Raw genomic sequence first — 14,938 nt, forward strand, 5'->3', positions numbered from 1 at the left:
CAGGCCCCCGCAGTCCCTAAGCTGGGCAAACACTCGGGCCGAGGCTGCTGCAAATTTAACAGCAGGAGCAACTACCGAAGCAGCTGCTACCCGTTTCTCCTCTTCCTCCTTCTCCTCCGCCGCCACCGCCGCCGCGCGGCCAACACCCCCACCTCCTGCCTCCGCCCAGTCCCTTCCTTCTCCCCCCGCGAACTTAGTCAGCGGTTCGCGCCGCCGCGCCCCGATTGGCCGGCGGAACGCGCCGCGTCACAATGGAGCCGGTTGGAGGCGGTGAGCCTGGCAGCGCTGGGGCTTCCCGCTGAGCCCGCAGCAGCCGGCAGCAAGGAAGTGCGGGCGCGGGGCCGCCGCCGGCGCGCCCGGAGCGGCGCGGGGCGCACCCCGCGAGGAGCGCCGGATCCCGGGGCCGGAGGCACGCAGGTAGGTCGGGGCGGGACGCCCCTGGTCACCGAGGAGGAGCCGAGCCGACCCAGTTGGTGGGGGCGGAGGACCGGGTGAGGGGACGCAGCAGGTGCGGTTACCTGTCCGCGCCTCACCTGCGAGCCGGGCCTGCGGGCAGGTGGCTGGGCTAGAGAGATGAGGCGCGGTTTTGCCACCGCCTCGTCTCTAGGAGAGGGGGAATGATACCCCCGAGGGACTTCTGGGTGCTGGGATCATTCGGGGCAGGAGGAGTGGGCGCCGCGACGAGGCGGTCGCATGTCTCCCCCAGCAGTCACGGCGCCGCACCTGAGTGTGAGTCCTCGGGGTGGTGCGGGAACCGGGTTCTCGCCCTCCCTAGATGAGCAGATCTCTCCGGAGGGCGTCCGCCCTTGGGTCGCTCTCCTTCGCCCCTTGCCCTGGCGCTGTTTGTTGGCAAACATTTTCTACTCGTGGGAAATCTACAATTGTTCGCCTGCAATTTAATGGTGGTGTTGGCATTCGTTTGTTTGAGGGAGAAGGGAGCAACCTATACCCATTTCGAGAGAGAAGCTAAGAGTTTCCCCTTACTGGGAAACCGTTGAGCAGGTGCTGAGAGGTCAGAGGGGGGAGGCTGGGTGTTGGCTCGTCACTCTGTGTCCTCACCTGACTTCCCAAAGTCCATAGGTTGCCTTTAGTCAGATGACATTTGTGGAAGACTTCTTTGTGGCCAGAAAGACTCCCTCTCAGCAGCCCCCTTCCCACCTCCCCAGAAAAAAGGATAAACCTGATTTAAAAACGAAAACCTGCCCGTGAACTTCCTTGAATAAATTCGCCTTGCCAAAAACTTTTTTTTTAAGTCCGTAAAAAGATATCGGTATGAAGATTTTAAATTGCAAATAGTTAACCAACTTAAAATAGGCAAAGTGTACACTGCTTTCTAAGAGGAAATGAAATGGTATGTGTCTTTATCAGACTGTTAGGTCTCCTAAAACCTAAGGGTCAGGTTGTAGTACACAGAAGCAATCAAACTGCAGTATAATTGTTTAAAAATTCCAGTACCCTCCACGTGCTGAGGTTCTACCTCCTGAGAACCGAAAATGCTCTTTGATTTGTGAGTGCCAAGGTGACTTTCTTTTGCCCCTGGCTTCCCTAGTCAACAGCTTCACCCTTGAAGGAATATAAAATGACAGCCAATCCCACAAGTGAGTGGGCCCCTAACATGTCAGACGTTACTCTTAGCTCAGGTAATGAGGGAGACAGTGTTGTTGCTGAGTGTACAGTTGAGTCATGATACCTACTATCCATCTACTACATGTTAGAATTAAATTTACTATTCTTTGAAACGTTCTTTTTTTCTTAAATTGGAAAAGTGTTCCAACATGTCCAGCCTAACAGGAAGATTCTCACATTGGGAGTGATTTCATTTGACTAGTTAAGATTTGCGTTTTAAAGACCACTCTCCTCCCCATTGCTGTTTCATTCCTCCGAATCCTCAGAATGAAAGCACCAAGGTTAATTAAAATGAAAAGGGCCCTAATCAATATCTCTGGAAAAGGGTACCAGGTCTTTCAAGTTTTGTTTGTTTTTTTTAAATAGAATTTATTTTTTAGAGCAGTTTTAGGTCCATAGCAAAATTGAGAGTAACTGCAGAGAGTTCCCATGTACCCCCTGCTCCCATTCATGCATAGCCTCCCCCATTATCAACATCCCCCACCAGAGTCAGTACACTTGATACAATAGATAAACCTACATTAAGACATCATTATCACCCAAAGACCATAGTTTAGATTAGGGTTCACTCTTGGTGTCATACATTCTATGGGTTTGGCCAAATATATAACAACATGTATCCACCATTATAATATCATCAGAGTATGATACTATATCATATTATCACTGCCCTAAAACTCCTCTGTGATCTTCCTATTCATCCCTCCTGCCCCCCCAACCCCTGGCAACCACTGATATTTTCACTGTGTCCACAGTTTTCCCTTTTCCAAGATGGCTTATAGTTGGAATCAGTCTGTAGCCTTTTCAGATTGGCTTCTTGCACTTAGTATTATGCATTTAAGTTTCCTCCATGTCTTTTCATGGCTTGATAATTTTTCTTTTTAGTACTGAATAATATTCTGTTATCCCTCCACATTTTTTTAGGCTGTGTGGGTATTTTCCTGCAGTGGTTTGAAATTTGTGATTTTTTTTGTTTTCTGGAGTTGAAGGTTGGAAGTAATATGTAGAAGATTCTTGTTTGAGCCAATATTTTTATTTATAAAAAAGTTTTTGTAATTTTAAAATCCTTTTTGATGGTATCCAAGTATTTTTATGTTCCTTTTTGATTTTTTACTGCCCATAAAAAGTAGCCTGTTTAATATCTGATGTTCATTTAGTGTTTCTCAAGTTGAATTTCCAAATTTCATTTTTGCTTCTCTTTCCAGCATCCTTCTAGCTTACACTGATATTATCAGAAACAAATGTATGCTGAATCTGTCGTGTTGCTCCAGACTCGGTGGCATGGTTTTCATTGCCTCCTATATAGCATGTCCCTTGCTGCTTTCCTGACGCAGGGAGTATTGCTTACTCTGCAAACAGTACAGACCTGCGACCACTCATAGGAATTTGGGAGGCCCAATTATAGTATAGAATTTCTTTAACCAATTGTAAAATACATTCTAATTTCTGTCATGTCTGTTTTCATATTGCTGCCTTTTCTTTTATTGCTATTGCCCGCTTGCATTTTATTTCCTATCTATATTTTCTAAACTTCCTACACACCTTTATTATGACTTAGGTTTTTTTCTCGTGTTTAAAATAATGTCTTTGGCAGACACAACAACTTATTTTTCCTTTTCTGGATCACTAAGATTGATCTTAAATAAAATTAGGCCTAACTCCAATCACTGTATCTCTCTGCTAAGTTCTTTTCAGTGCTGTTCATTTAGAAATTGAACAAAGGGTAATAATAAACTCCCTGTTCTATGACTTCCTCTTATTTAGGATTCTACTCAATTGCAACACAATTTAAATTCACTTCTGCAATGCTGTTGTGAATCCATGTAAAGGAAATGAATAAAAATGAGTTGTCAGAGCTTCAACCTTGACCTTTACTTTTGCCTTTTTGGTCTTGATACGGGTCATGTGATTCTGCTTGATATGGGTCATATGATTCTGCTTGTTTCTTTCCAGACTGTGTATCTTTGAACTTCATCTCCTGCTTCTTCAATTTCAGGATTTCTTTTAATTCTTTGTTGTTTGTTTCATCCTGTGGCCATTTTCAGGGCTCTATCCTACAATGCCCACTCCTCGGTCAACAGCATCTTTCAGAGACATTATCAGCAACACAGCTTCTATTTCTCTTCTCTTTCCAGCTCCATGCAGGTGACTGAGATCTTCCTCTGCCCATCTCTGATGGAGACTAAATTTTTTACTGTCGAGTAGCACATTCCCTTTGATTGTCTCAGGTATGCAGATTTGAAAGCATATTCAAACCTTCCTTCTTTTCTTCTTTCAAATATTTTTCAGCATTTTTACACTTCCCCCTCAAATCTATTGCAGATTATAATCAGGAGTTCTTCAGGCTTCTGCCTAAGAGCGTGAACTGTGCAGACTGATGAGCCTGGGTTTGAACCCTACACTATCACTTTGGATGAGTTGCTGGATTAGTTAAGATTAGCTGTCAGTTACAGAGACCTCAAAGAAAAATTGCTTAAACAAAGTGATGTTTGTTTCTCTTTCACATTAAAAAAAAAAAGCTTATAGAGAGACAATCCAGAGCTGGTATTATGATTTTACAAATCCTCTGAGACCTAGGCTGGTTCCACCTTTTAGAACTACCAAACATCAAATTAGGCCCTCAATTTCATGGTCCTAAGTGGAGCTTCAGCCATCACATCCAGGTTCCAAGTGTAGAAGGGAGGACGAACGGAACGGAAGCAGATGGGAAAAAGCAAGAGCCCAGGGTCTCTTAAGGAAATTTCCTGGAGGCTGTCATACATTTCTTGTTGTATCTCATTGACAAGACTTTAGCAATATGGCCTTATCTAGCTGGAATAGAGACTGGGGAATATTGTCCTTACTGCAGACAACCTTATGCCCAGCTAAAATGTGGGATTTTCGCATCCTTAGTAAGATGGGGGAAAGGAACATTGGAGTAGTCGAACACCACTGTTATTCCACACCTTTTTTTTCTTGACTATTGTTATCCATCTCACAGGATTCTTAGGATTAAAAGAAATCTTAACATGAAAGCATCTAATCCAGTATCCAGTATCTGGCATAAAACAAGCTTTCAGTAAATGTTAGTTCATATTCCTCCTTATTCCTTTTTCACGAATTGTCTCATTTCTCTGCTACCACATCGTTGGCATCCAAATCCTATTTTAAATACTGGCCCCAATTGATGGTACTAGACTGTAGTCTTGTACCTTATCATGGGAGGGAGCAACGCATTATTACTCAATGTCACACCTATTTCTTAGCTTATAGTGTGGCTTAGATTTAAGATATAGCTCTTGGACTCAAATAGATCTAGATATGAATCCTGGCTCTCCCACTTATTCAGTATGCCTCTTGCATCCTCAATTTCCTAATCTGTAACCTGGGGGTAAGATTCAGATATGAGGAGTAAATGAAAAAAATGTATGTAGAGTACCTAATAAGCTGTGCCTGATGAAGTAAGTGGTAGCTTTTCTTTTTTAATTTGGCCTAATCTAGATGAACCTTTTTGAAAATGAACTCTTATTCCATTAAAAAAAAGTTTTAAAATTGGTCACCTCCATACATATCCAAATGAGTGTTGTTAAATTGTTAGTCAGACTTTTTTAGCAAAGTCTTTCCTGTATGTGTATATATATATTTTATAAAAACCAGAATAGCTCAGCCTTAACCTTTTCCAGCCTTGATTTGAATGATTTTTTGCCACATCCACTCTCAGAAGCAGAAACATTCCACCAATGAGTATTTTTCAGAGTATTTTTTTTCAGCAGCTATTTGTTAAGCACCTACTGTGTGCCAGACACTGTGCCGGGTTCTAGGGGCACAACAGTAAGCAAAAATGCACGTGGTCCATACCACCATGGAGGTTACAGGTTACTGGGGGAGACAGGAGAATCAATCACTGCAAATACATGAAAAATTGCTACTACCAACGTTACTAGGAAGGAGACGTACAGGTGCTGTGAAAGTATGTGCAAGCGTCTTATGGTTGGAGGTTGTATGGTGACTTTAGGAACAAAAAATTGGCCAGGGAGTGGGAGCAAAGAGATGTCGTGGAAGTGTGGCTTGAAATGAGCTTGGACACGAGATGAGCCTGCCTTAAGCAGGGATCAGAGTGTGCCACAGGTTTCCAGCACCATTCCAAAGAAGCCGTAATGTTTGGAGTCATCTGTAAGTGTTCATAATATATAACTTCTCCATGTGATGCTCTGAAAGGGGTCACCTAATTCAGGAACAATTTAATTCTTTTATAATTTATTCATGCTATAATGACAAACTTTAAATTCAGCTGCGTTTTTCTTTTGGATACACCAAGCAGATGCATCTGAGAAAATTGGCTGTAAAGTAGGATCTTTTCAGAGAGGGTCAGAGGGTTGATCTGCATCACCCTTAGCGAGGGGAATTTGAAGCCATTTGGCTGAATGGGGGCACATGAAGGAATGTTGGCAGAATAGGTAGACCACAAAGCAGCAGTGGAAGATGAGCACAGGAGGGGAGGCGTAGGCGGTGTGTTCCAGAGAGCTGGCTGGACTGCTGTGCTTGGGATGGCGCATCTCGGAGCCAGCAGGCAGCCCAACATCCAATCTCCCCAAGGCTTTCAGGCTCTCATTGACAGGACCCAGCTTGGCACCTTGGCAGTGGGGTACCATTTCTCCTTATCCTGTCCAGCTGAGCTAATGGGGCATCCTTTCGGGAAAATGTTGCCTCTCTAGTCCCTTTGAGGGCCTTGGAGGGTGGCTGGGAGGCTCAGCTCCCGTGTAACATGTGAGGACATGACGGAGCCTTGGGGGCAGAGCCGCCTGCCCTTGGACTGCAGGTTGTTTCTTGCTCTGAGCAGATGAATTTAAGATGAATTCTGTTCATCTGAAGATTTTAAAGTTCATCTCTCCAGGCAAAACTAAGTGAGTTTGTTCCTGGCCCTGTTTCAATGCCGAAATAGGCAACTGAGCCATGACTTGTCTTCGAAAAGTGTGAGTCATGGTGCAGTTTCTAGATGCACAATGCTGTGCTTGGTGGGCAGGTTCCCAGAGTATTTATGCTCTGCTAGCACTGCCCTGAGGGGGCGCAAGGCTTTCACCTCCACCCTCCCAGGAATGCCTTTGGAGCTGGGGCTTCCTCTGGCTCACCACTCGCCCGGTATTTGGAATTCCTACCTCCAGGGCTTCTCAGCTGCTGCTCTCTGCCTGGACCGCTCTTCTCTTATGAATCTGCATAGCTGCTTCCTTCTCAATGGAAGGTCAGCTCCAGCGACCTCAGATATAGTTTCCCTGATCACCTCAGATAAAGTACCCTTGCCTTTCTCCGTCATAGTCTTTCAGGCTTTGGTTTATTGTTTGCTGGCTTGTTTATCTTCTGTTTCCCTCTCCGCCCACACCAGAATATAAGTTATGTGAAAGCATGGATCTTGTCTCCCTTGTATATCTGCCCTTAAGCCTGGTATGTAGTGGGCTCCCCAGACTGCTACATGTGATTTTGGGCAAAAATTACCCCTTTGAACTTAAAATAGGGATGATATCACCTGTGCTGCCTGCCTTATGGAACAGTAAGGGCCTGGAGTTAGTGTCCCAAAGATACTACTTCCCCCACCAAAACTTGCTAATCATCTTTAGAGTCCATATTTTTGCAAATAGCAATACCATTTACCCAATCACATAACCCTAAAATGCGTAGGACTCATTCTGGGCTTCTCTTTGCTTTGTTCCCCCCTTAACTGCTCCTTAAATGATGGTGACCAGTTTGTCCAGAGGCCACAGCCTTAAGGAACCTCCCATCAGTGCCCTTCCTTTACAGTCTCTTGACTGCCGCGAGTCTTTTCCAGGACTGCTGCTAATTGCCTCCAAATGGTAGTTCAGTTTGTAGTCTTTCCTGTCTTCCCCCCACCAAATTGGTTGTCCACACAACAGGAAAATAATCATTGTGAAAGGCAAATTTCATACCACGACTACCTGGTTTGATAATCCTTTAATGACTTGCTTTGCCAAAGGATCGATTCCAAATGCCTTGGAGAGCCATATAATACAGTCTTCCTCCGGACGTCTGCTTCTACAACTCTCCAGCTTCACCTCTCACTGCCCCCTGCTCCCCTCCCGTCATTTCTAAAACACCAATGCGTGCACCATGGACACAGCGCGCACAGTCACACCCCCATGCACCAGCCATCCTAAACTGTCTGCAGTGCAGGGAGGAAGGTACAAGGTAGCCAGATGCCTTCACTCCATGGCTTTTTTTTTTCCTTTTCTCTATCTGTGTTCATATCCCCTTGTCAAACACCTGCCCATCTTTTCAAGAGTCAGTTCAAGCATACCTATTGTGAAAGACCATTCCAGACCCTTCCCTCTGCCTGCCACTCGTAAGAGCTCCTGAATCCCTTCCCTGGTGTTGCCTCTGATGCTTGTGCATCTGTTATATTCCCTCTGCCAGAGAATGCCTCTGCCTCCTCCTAGGTGCTCCTTCATGATAAAGATTATTTTGTTCATCTCCCGAGTGAGCTTCCTGAGCCAGGCATTATACTTGGCATGTAAACTGATATGTGGGAAAGAATTAGGCAATAAAATTCAGTATACTTATTATCTAGTCCAGGGCTTTGTTTCAATAATGTACTTTTGACTGGTATTTGGAAATTTGAAAGATTTCCTTGAAGGTCAGAAGTAGGAAGAAGAGTTATTGTATATATGCTGTTAATAGATATCAGTTGAATGACCAAAATATTTTGTTAATGAGCTACTTAATTTAATTAAAAACATTAATGAGTTAATGTTTACTGAACGTTTACTGTGTTTAGAGTTCTGGATTTGGCCATTTGCAGGGGATGCTTGACTCAGCTTTTGGACTTTACTGAAATAATTCTGGCTCTTTCTATTAGAAGTCAAAATTTTAGATGGTCAGCACAGGTTCTTGGCTTACAGGCAGTTTAGGATCTCCAAGGGTGCTTTCAATTCCAGGCTTTGGAGACTAAACTTGGGCACAGAGTACAGCAAGATAGAAGCAACTTTTTTTTTTTTTTTTAATCTGGCTGCATAGGGTCTTAGTTGTGACATGTGGGCTCTAGTTCCCTGACCAGGGATTGAACCCAGGCCCCCTGCATTGGGAGCGTGGAGTCTTAACTGCTGGACCACCAGGGAAGTCCTTACAGGCAGCTTAGAATAAAGTGTCTGGTAATGTTTTTTGTCCAGTACCCCCTAAAAGGATTTTGAAACACTATGTCCTCTCCTCATACATTTTAAAAGTTAATATCTAAATTTTTTTATAGTTGTAAAAAATGGCACTTCTGATATTATAAATATTGATTTAAAAAAACACTCTTTTTAATGTACCCAGTGGAAGCTAAATTAAATACCACAGTGATTTCATATCTACCATGTCATCTGTTTAAAAAACACACAAACAAGCTGGTCTAGACAAGCTGGGAATTTTTACATAGTTGTTTCCCTTGTGGAACTCATTTCATTCTTCTTCTATATAACCTAATCCCCATTTAACAGTCTTATGTTTGAAAATCTTTCATTGATTACCTTATCATACTCTTGTGACGCACATATATACACACTATATTTTTTTAAGTTCTTGTGACAATAAGCCTCTAAATGTTAAACAGAATTTCATTTGGATTGAGTTTTTATGATTTTGACTAATATACCATTGACCAGAACAAGTATATTAGAATTTTGATGAATAATTATTAAGCATAGGTAAAATTTTATGGAAAATAACTTCTCAGTGAGATGCCTGGGGCTTAAAAAGAGTTTATTTATGCATAAGTAAAACTTATTGCTAAAATAAGATAGGCTTCATAATCAAGGCTTCTTTTTAAATGTAAATGTTTAAGACACCTTACCACATAAATAAGTATATGGGAATGAAGGCAGTATAATTCCACTCTATTTTTTAAACTCCTGAGGTGTATGACAAAAGTTACCTAGTGATTGATCACAAGAATGATTTTCCATGTTCTGTTGTCTAACAGCTTGATTGGGTCTCCCTCCAGTGTTGTTTGAAGCAAAGAAATGGATACTTGCCCCAACTCCCAAAAGGATTTCTCAGTCTTGAAAGTCAATCACTTTCTTAACATCTATAACCCTACAGGTATTTCAAATGACCCTCAGCTTGGAGCCCTGGAGATTTTTACTCCCCAAGACAATGCACCATAAGCAGACTCCTGAGAAATGAGATGTTTTTACCTTTCTTGTGGAACGTGGGGAGAGGATGACTGTGAAAAGGGAAGAAAGGGAGACGGCCAGAAGGAACCAGCTGGACATCAGGTGTTCTGAAGCACATACTTTTAGACGAGGGTTAATTGGTGATCTGGAAGTAGATTCTACCAGAGTACTCCTCCTTCCAAAAAGAAAAAGCCCCCAAACCCCTTACCCCACTTTGAAGATCAACTGGTTTGGGTGCTAAAGAAAACTTTTCAGTCAAATTCGCTATCAACTCTAAGGAAAAAGGCACCAATAGGCCAATTTAAAGATTTCTTCTTTGTGGACAAGAACATTCAAAAGGGGAAAGAACATGGTTAGAGCTTATCACTCTTTTAAAAAGACTTGATGGAAGCTAATTTGATACCAAAGTGATAGAATCACCATTATCCATTTTAGGAATGTACACTCAAACTCTCCTAGAATATTTAAAAATAATACATAATTTTTTATACACATTGTTAGACTATATACAAATAGAATGTTGGTATGGATCACTAGGTGCTTGACTGACAGTCACCTAGGTCAGTGGGTGACTGATTTCTAAGGACAAGTCTTAATCCCATTGAAAAAAAGTTTCCTGCAGTGTTTTATCAGGAATGCTAATTTCTTTCCAAGAGGAGGTTGTGAATTACACGCAAAAAGGTTTGGTCCCAGGCTAGGTTTGGGACATTTTTTTCTTTACAGAGTAATGCATTCTGAAGGGAGAGGAGTTGAGCCTGGCTGTCATTCCCATTGATCAGTAAGTCTTTATTGGGTCCTCCTGGATCCTGGATGCTTTTGACACCCTGTATGTAAGGACACTGTACAGATGTCCCCTGTGCTCTTGCCTTCTCCCAGCAGCTTGTAGCAAATCTCTCCTGAAACACTTTACAGGGACCCCCACCACATTACTTACTCTATTATACATTTGTACATCACTTCTCACATACTGAAGCATTTATATGCACATTTATTCTCCTGATGACCTGTGGGAGATGGGGCAAGTGTTATTCCCAGGATACAAATGTGGATACTGAGTTTATAAGGGGATTGTGGCTTGTCTCAGCAGACTCTACAAGTTAGCTGTAGATCTGGTACCTGATGAAACAACTTTTTCTACAGTATATTGCCTGCCTCCTTTTCCCAGATGTGTTATTTTATAGAAGGCTCTAAAAATTGAAAAGCTTGCCTTAATGTGATCATATGAAGATTAGGTAAGACAGATATGCTCACAAAATGCTTAGTAGAGTACATTGCTCTTAGCAGGCCCCCAGATTTTTTAAAAAGAAAAAAAATGTATTTGAATTTTGGGTCTGCCATGATTCATTTTATGGATTAAGAGAAAATTTATTCAATATTTTTTGAGCACTTAATATTTGCCAGGCACTGAGAATAAATCCAACAATGAAGAAAACAGCATGGAGCGTACATCCTAGAGGACGGAAGATAGATGATAAGCAAATCCAACATATAATATCGTGTACTGAGTGCTCTGATGAACAATGAAGCAGGGTACAGGGCTAGAGAGTGGTTGGCGGCTGGTAGTGGTTGGTGACACAGTGTGGTCCGGGAGAGCGTCCCTTGGGTGAGGACTTTTGAGAAGACCTGAGTATTACACTCACCTGAGTCTGAGCTCAAAGCCTTGAGTTTATTTGGGTAAGTTGATTCAAGTCATGGTATTCTAGAGTTGTGTGGAAGAGATCTTACAGAGTATCGATTTTTAACCTTTTTTATATTATAGGCATCCTTGAGGGTCTTTCCCAGAATACTACACACATATGCATAACATTTTAACATGCCTTGAAATCCTCCTTAGAGCACCTCAAGTTCATATCCCTGTTCCATCTCAGTTTTTCTTTTTACTGATAAGACATTAAGGTTGAAAAAGGCAAAGTAAAAACCATCCAGTGTCACAGCTAGTTAGCGGCTGAGTCAAGGACCTAAGATTCCCATAAAGTTGTCCATTGCTTTTTCTGCTAAACTCTCTAAGTTGCTAGTGTTAAACTTTCTCAATTTGGTCCATAAAGCATCTCTTGTTTTTTTAATATCTACACCATTTTTATTTATGTAGAAAACCTCCCCAAGTAGCTTATGTGGCCAGTGTGGCTCCTTGTTCTACTTCCTGACCAGTAACAATATAAATAATATCCCAAGCATTCCAAATACCCTAGAAAATTATGAACAAGGAGGACTCAGGCTGGCAGTAGAAAAGGAAAAAACAAACAAAAACCAAAATGGAGACCTTGGAGTGTGAAGATGTTCTTACAGACAGCAGAGGGGCTGGAGGTGGGAAAGGCCTTGTCCCAGTTTTGACGGGGGACAGGGACTCCCTAGGGTGAAGCAACAGTCACCCTCACCACTCCACCCAGTGATTTCCTCTGGGGACATTTTATACAAAAACTTGGAAGATAAACTTGTCACATTCAGGAAAATATTCATTGTATCAACTTTTCTTCCCAGCCACACTTCCTTAACAGATGTCTCAACTTTTAGTACAACAAAATAACCAAAAATTTTAAGTAGTAATCATCCACACTGTGGAACTAATGTGTAATTTCCAAAATTGGTTGCTGTGTAAAGGTTTTGATTTGCACGCAAGATTTTCTTTTTTTTTTAACATCTTTATTGGAGTATAATTGCTTTACAATGGTGTGTTAGTTTCTGCTTTATAACAAAGTGAATCAGTTATACATACACATATGTTCCCATATCTCTTCCCTCTTGCATCTCCCTCCCTCCCACCCTCCCTATCCCACCCCTCTAGGTGGTCACAAAGCACCGAGCTGATCTCCCTGTGCTATGCGGTTGCTTCCCACTAGCTATCTATTTTACGTTCACACAAGATTTTCTAATAAAATATACCTGGCTTTAAAGCCTCCAAAAGTTAGCCACTCTACCTCCTACAAGCACTGATATTTATTGAATTTTTAGGCTGCTTTCTGTTGTTGCAAAGAAAACCTACTTTTTCCATTAGAAGTGCCCCGTAGTGTTGTGTTGATAGAAGAATTCTAGCCTTTTCTCTCTTAACCAGTGAAAGGGCCTTTCTTCCATATTCCCCATCCCCACCCCCATTTCTAGGTATTTCTAGCCTACTTTTCCATCTGTGTGCCTTGTTGCTATGGTGATGGGCACTGTAGAAATAGAGAACAAAGCAGATATAATAAGCATCTCCAACATGGTTCACAATGCTAAAAAGGGATCTAGGTTTTTTCAGGCATGGGTGGTTCTTTATTGGTGATAGAACTGGACCAACCCAACTGGGAGGGGGCACTGGGGTTATGAGCTGATTCAGGCCCTACTTTTCCCATTGTTCTACACTTCACCAGACCTTTCTTTACCCATAATCATGAAGGTGAGCAAAGAGCATTAGGAGCCTGTGGAGGGGATGTAGTACAGAAATTCATGCCACAGAGTCACCCCACTGCAAAAGACAAATCTACTGAAGCATATTACATGGGAGGAATCTTGGGCTGGTTTTACGGTTTACCAGTTGTTAATCCCATTGCTTGAGTTAGTATTGTTCAACTTAACCTTTCAGTAGAGGAGATTTGCCAGCTTAGGTTTTCCTCCCTTCAAAGTATTTAGTCAGTATTAGACTTTTAAAAAAAATTAACTAAAAATCTGTCTTGATTACTGATAGCTTGCAGTATTTGCTCCCATCCATTGAATTTTTAAAAATAAGTGGTTAAACCAATGTACACTTATTTTGTGCTTGTTTTAGAATTACAATTAAATATTCTCTCTATGTTACGGAAATTAGTGTTTTCCATAAGATCTGGGAGAAGGTGGCCACAGGTAGTTTTTAACCTTCCCACATGTATGTTCATTCTTTCACATACTACATCTTCAAGTATCAGGTTCTTAGACACCCATAATGAAATACCCAAAGATTAAATAAAATATTCCAATTAACCAATTCCAATTTCCAGACACTTATTTTTAAATTGAATATTATGTTTTATAATCACTTACAAAACACTTTTGCATCACTTATGTTTTATGTTTGTGTTTTATGTAGAGGGAAAATAGTTTTTAGCCCAGTGTTTTAGTATGCAAAGTCATGGGATGTGAATCAAATTTTTGGAGCTAAAGAAGGTGAACATTCTATGTGTCTGTTGCATTGTGGCATGAGGGCCTGAAGTTCTTTTTGGCTCTAAATTCTTGTTTCTTTGGCCATGTGGCTCCTTTCTTTTTGCCTGATGAAATAGTACTTTGCCAGTTTTATCTGCTATAATGTCTCTTACACTGATGTGAAAATATGCTTGGAATCAATCTCACACTTTGAGTTTTTTAAGTATATACCCAGTGTAGCCCTCCCTGCCAAAGTCAGCTATTCCCCTTTGTGTCATGAATGGAAGAATGAGAGCACTGGAGACTAGAGTGGGAGTTGGAACTCCCAGTGCTGATTCTGGCTCAGCCTCTGCCTGGGGTGGCCTTAGAGATACATTTTTAACCCCATAAGCAGCACTCAGCTTCATCAGGAGGAGCCCAGGAGCCACAAGGAAGGTTTTGAAGCAGAAGGTAACATCAGATTTGTTTTGGGAAGTGATGCTGGCTGTCATGTGGAGGATGTGTTGGCGATGTGAGAGATCATGTTGGGAGACCCAGTAGGGCAGTGGGGATGGAGCAGAGGAGGCTCATATGAAAAAAACTTGAGGAAGAGGTCATAGGAGTACATATTCTCATTTTCTTTCATCACAAGCATCCCATGGTAATTACGTAAGTCCAACTATGCTTACTGAAGTTTTACTAGTTTTACTATAATTTCTAACTTTTCAGTTTTTTGTAGAAGGAAGGGACTAAGTTCCTTCTGATTATTTATGGAGTCCCCCAAATCCTCAAATTTCAGGTTACCAGTGAATGTACTTATATTAGCACAACTTTAAAAATCATAGCTTTGCTATAGGCTGAGTATGTCCCCCGCAAAATTCATATGTTAAAATCTAACCCTTAAGGTGACGGTATTGGGGGGGGTGTCTTTGGGATGTAGTTAAGTCATGGGGGTAGAGCCTTCAAGAATAGGATTAGTGCCCTTATGAAACAGACTCCGAGAGCTCCCTTGCCCTTCCAACCATGTGTGGACACGAGAAGAGGTCCTTCTGTGAACCAGCAAGTGAGCTCTCACCAGACACTGAATCTTCTTGGCACCTCTCAGC

The 14,938-nt window shown here is 42.0% G+C and overlaps 1 protein-coding gene across 1 annotated transcript in view; it reads left to right on the forward strand.

Moving 5' to 3' along the window:
• Window positions 1–330: 330 nt before the first annotated feature.
• Window positions 331–14,938, forward strand: part of LRRC8B (leucine rich repeat containing 8 VRAC subunit B) — a 73,520-nt gene continuing 58,912 nt past the window's right edge. Inside the window, exon 1 of the mRNA XM_068540253.1 lies at window positions 331–417. The gene's annotated coding sequence lies outside the window, so the exon portion shown is untranslated. The remainder of the gene's footprint in view (window positions 418–14,938) is intronic.

Source organism: Eschrichtius robustus, chromosome 3, assembly GCF_028021215.1.
Source record: "Eschrichtius robustus isolate mEscRob2 chromosome 3, mEscRob2.pri, whole genome shotgun sequence".
Classification (NCBI taxonomy): domain Eukaryota; kingdom Metazoa; phylum Chordata; class Mammalia; order Artiodactyla; family Eschrichtiidae; genus Eschrichtius; species Eschrichtius robustus.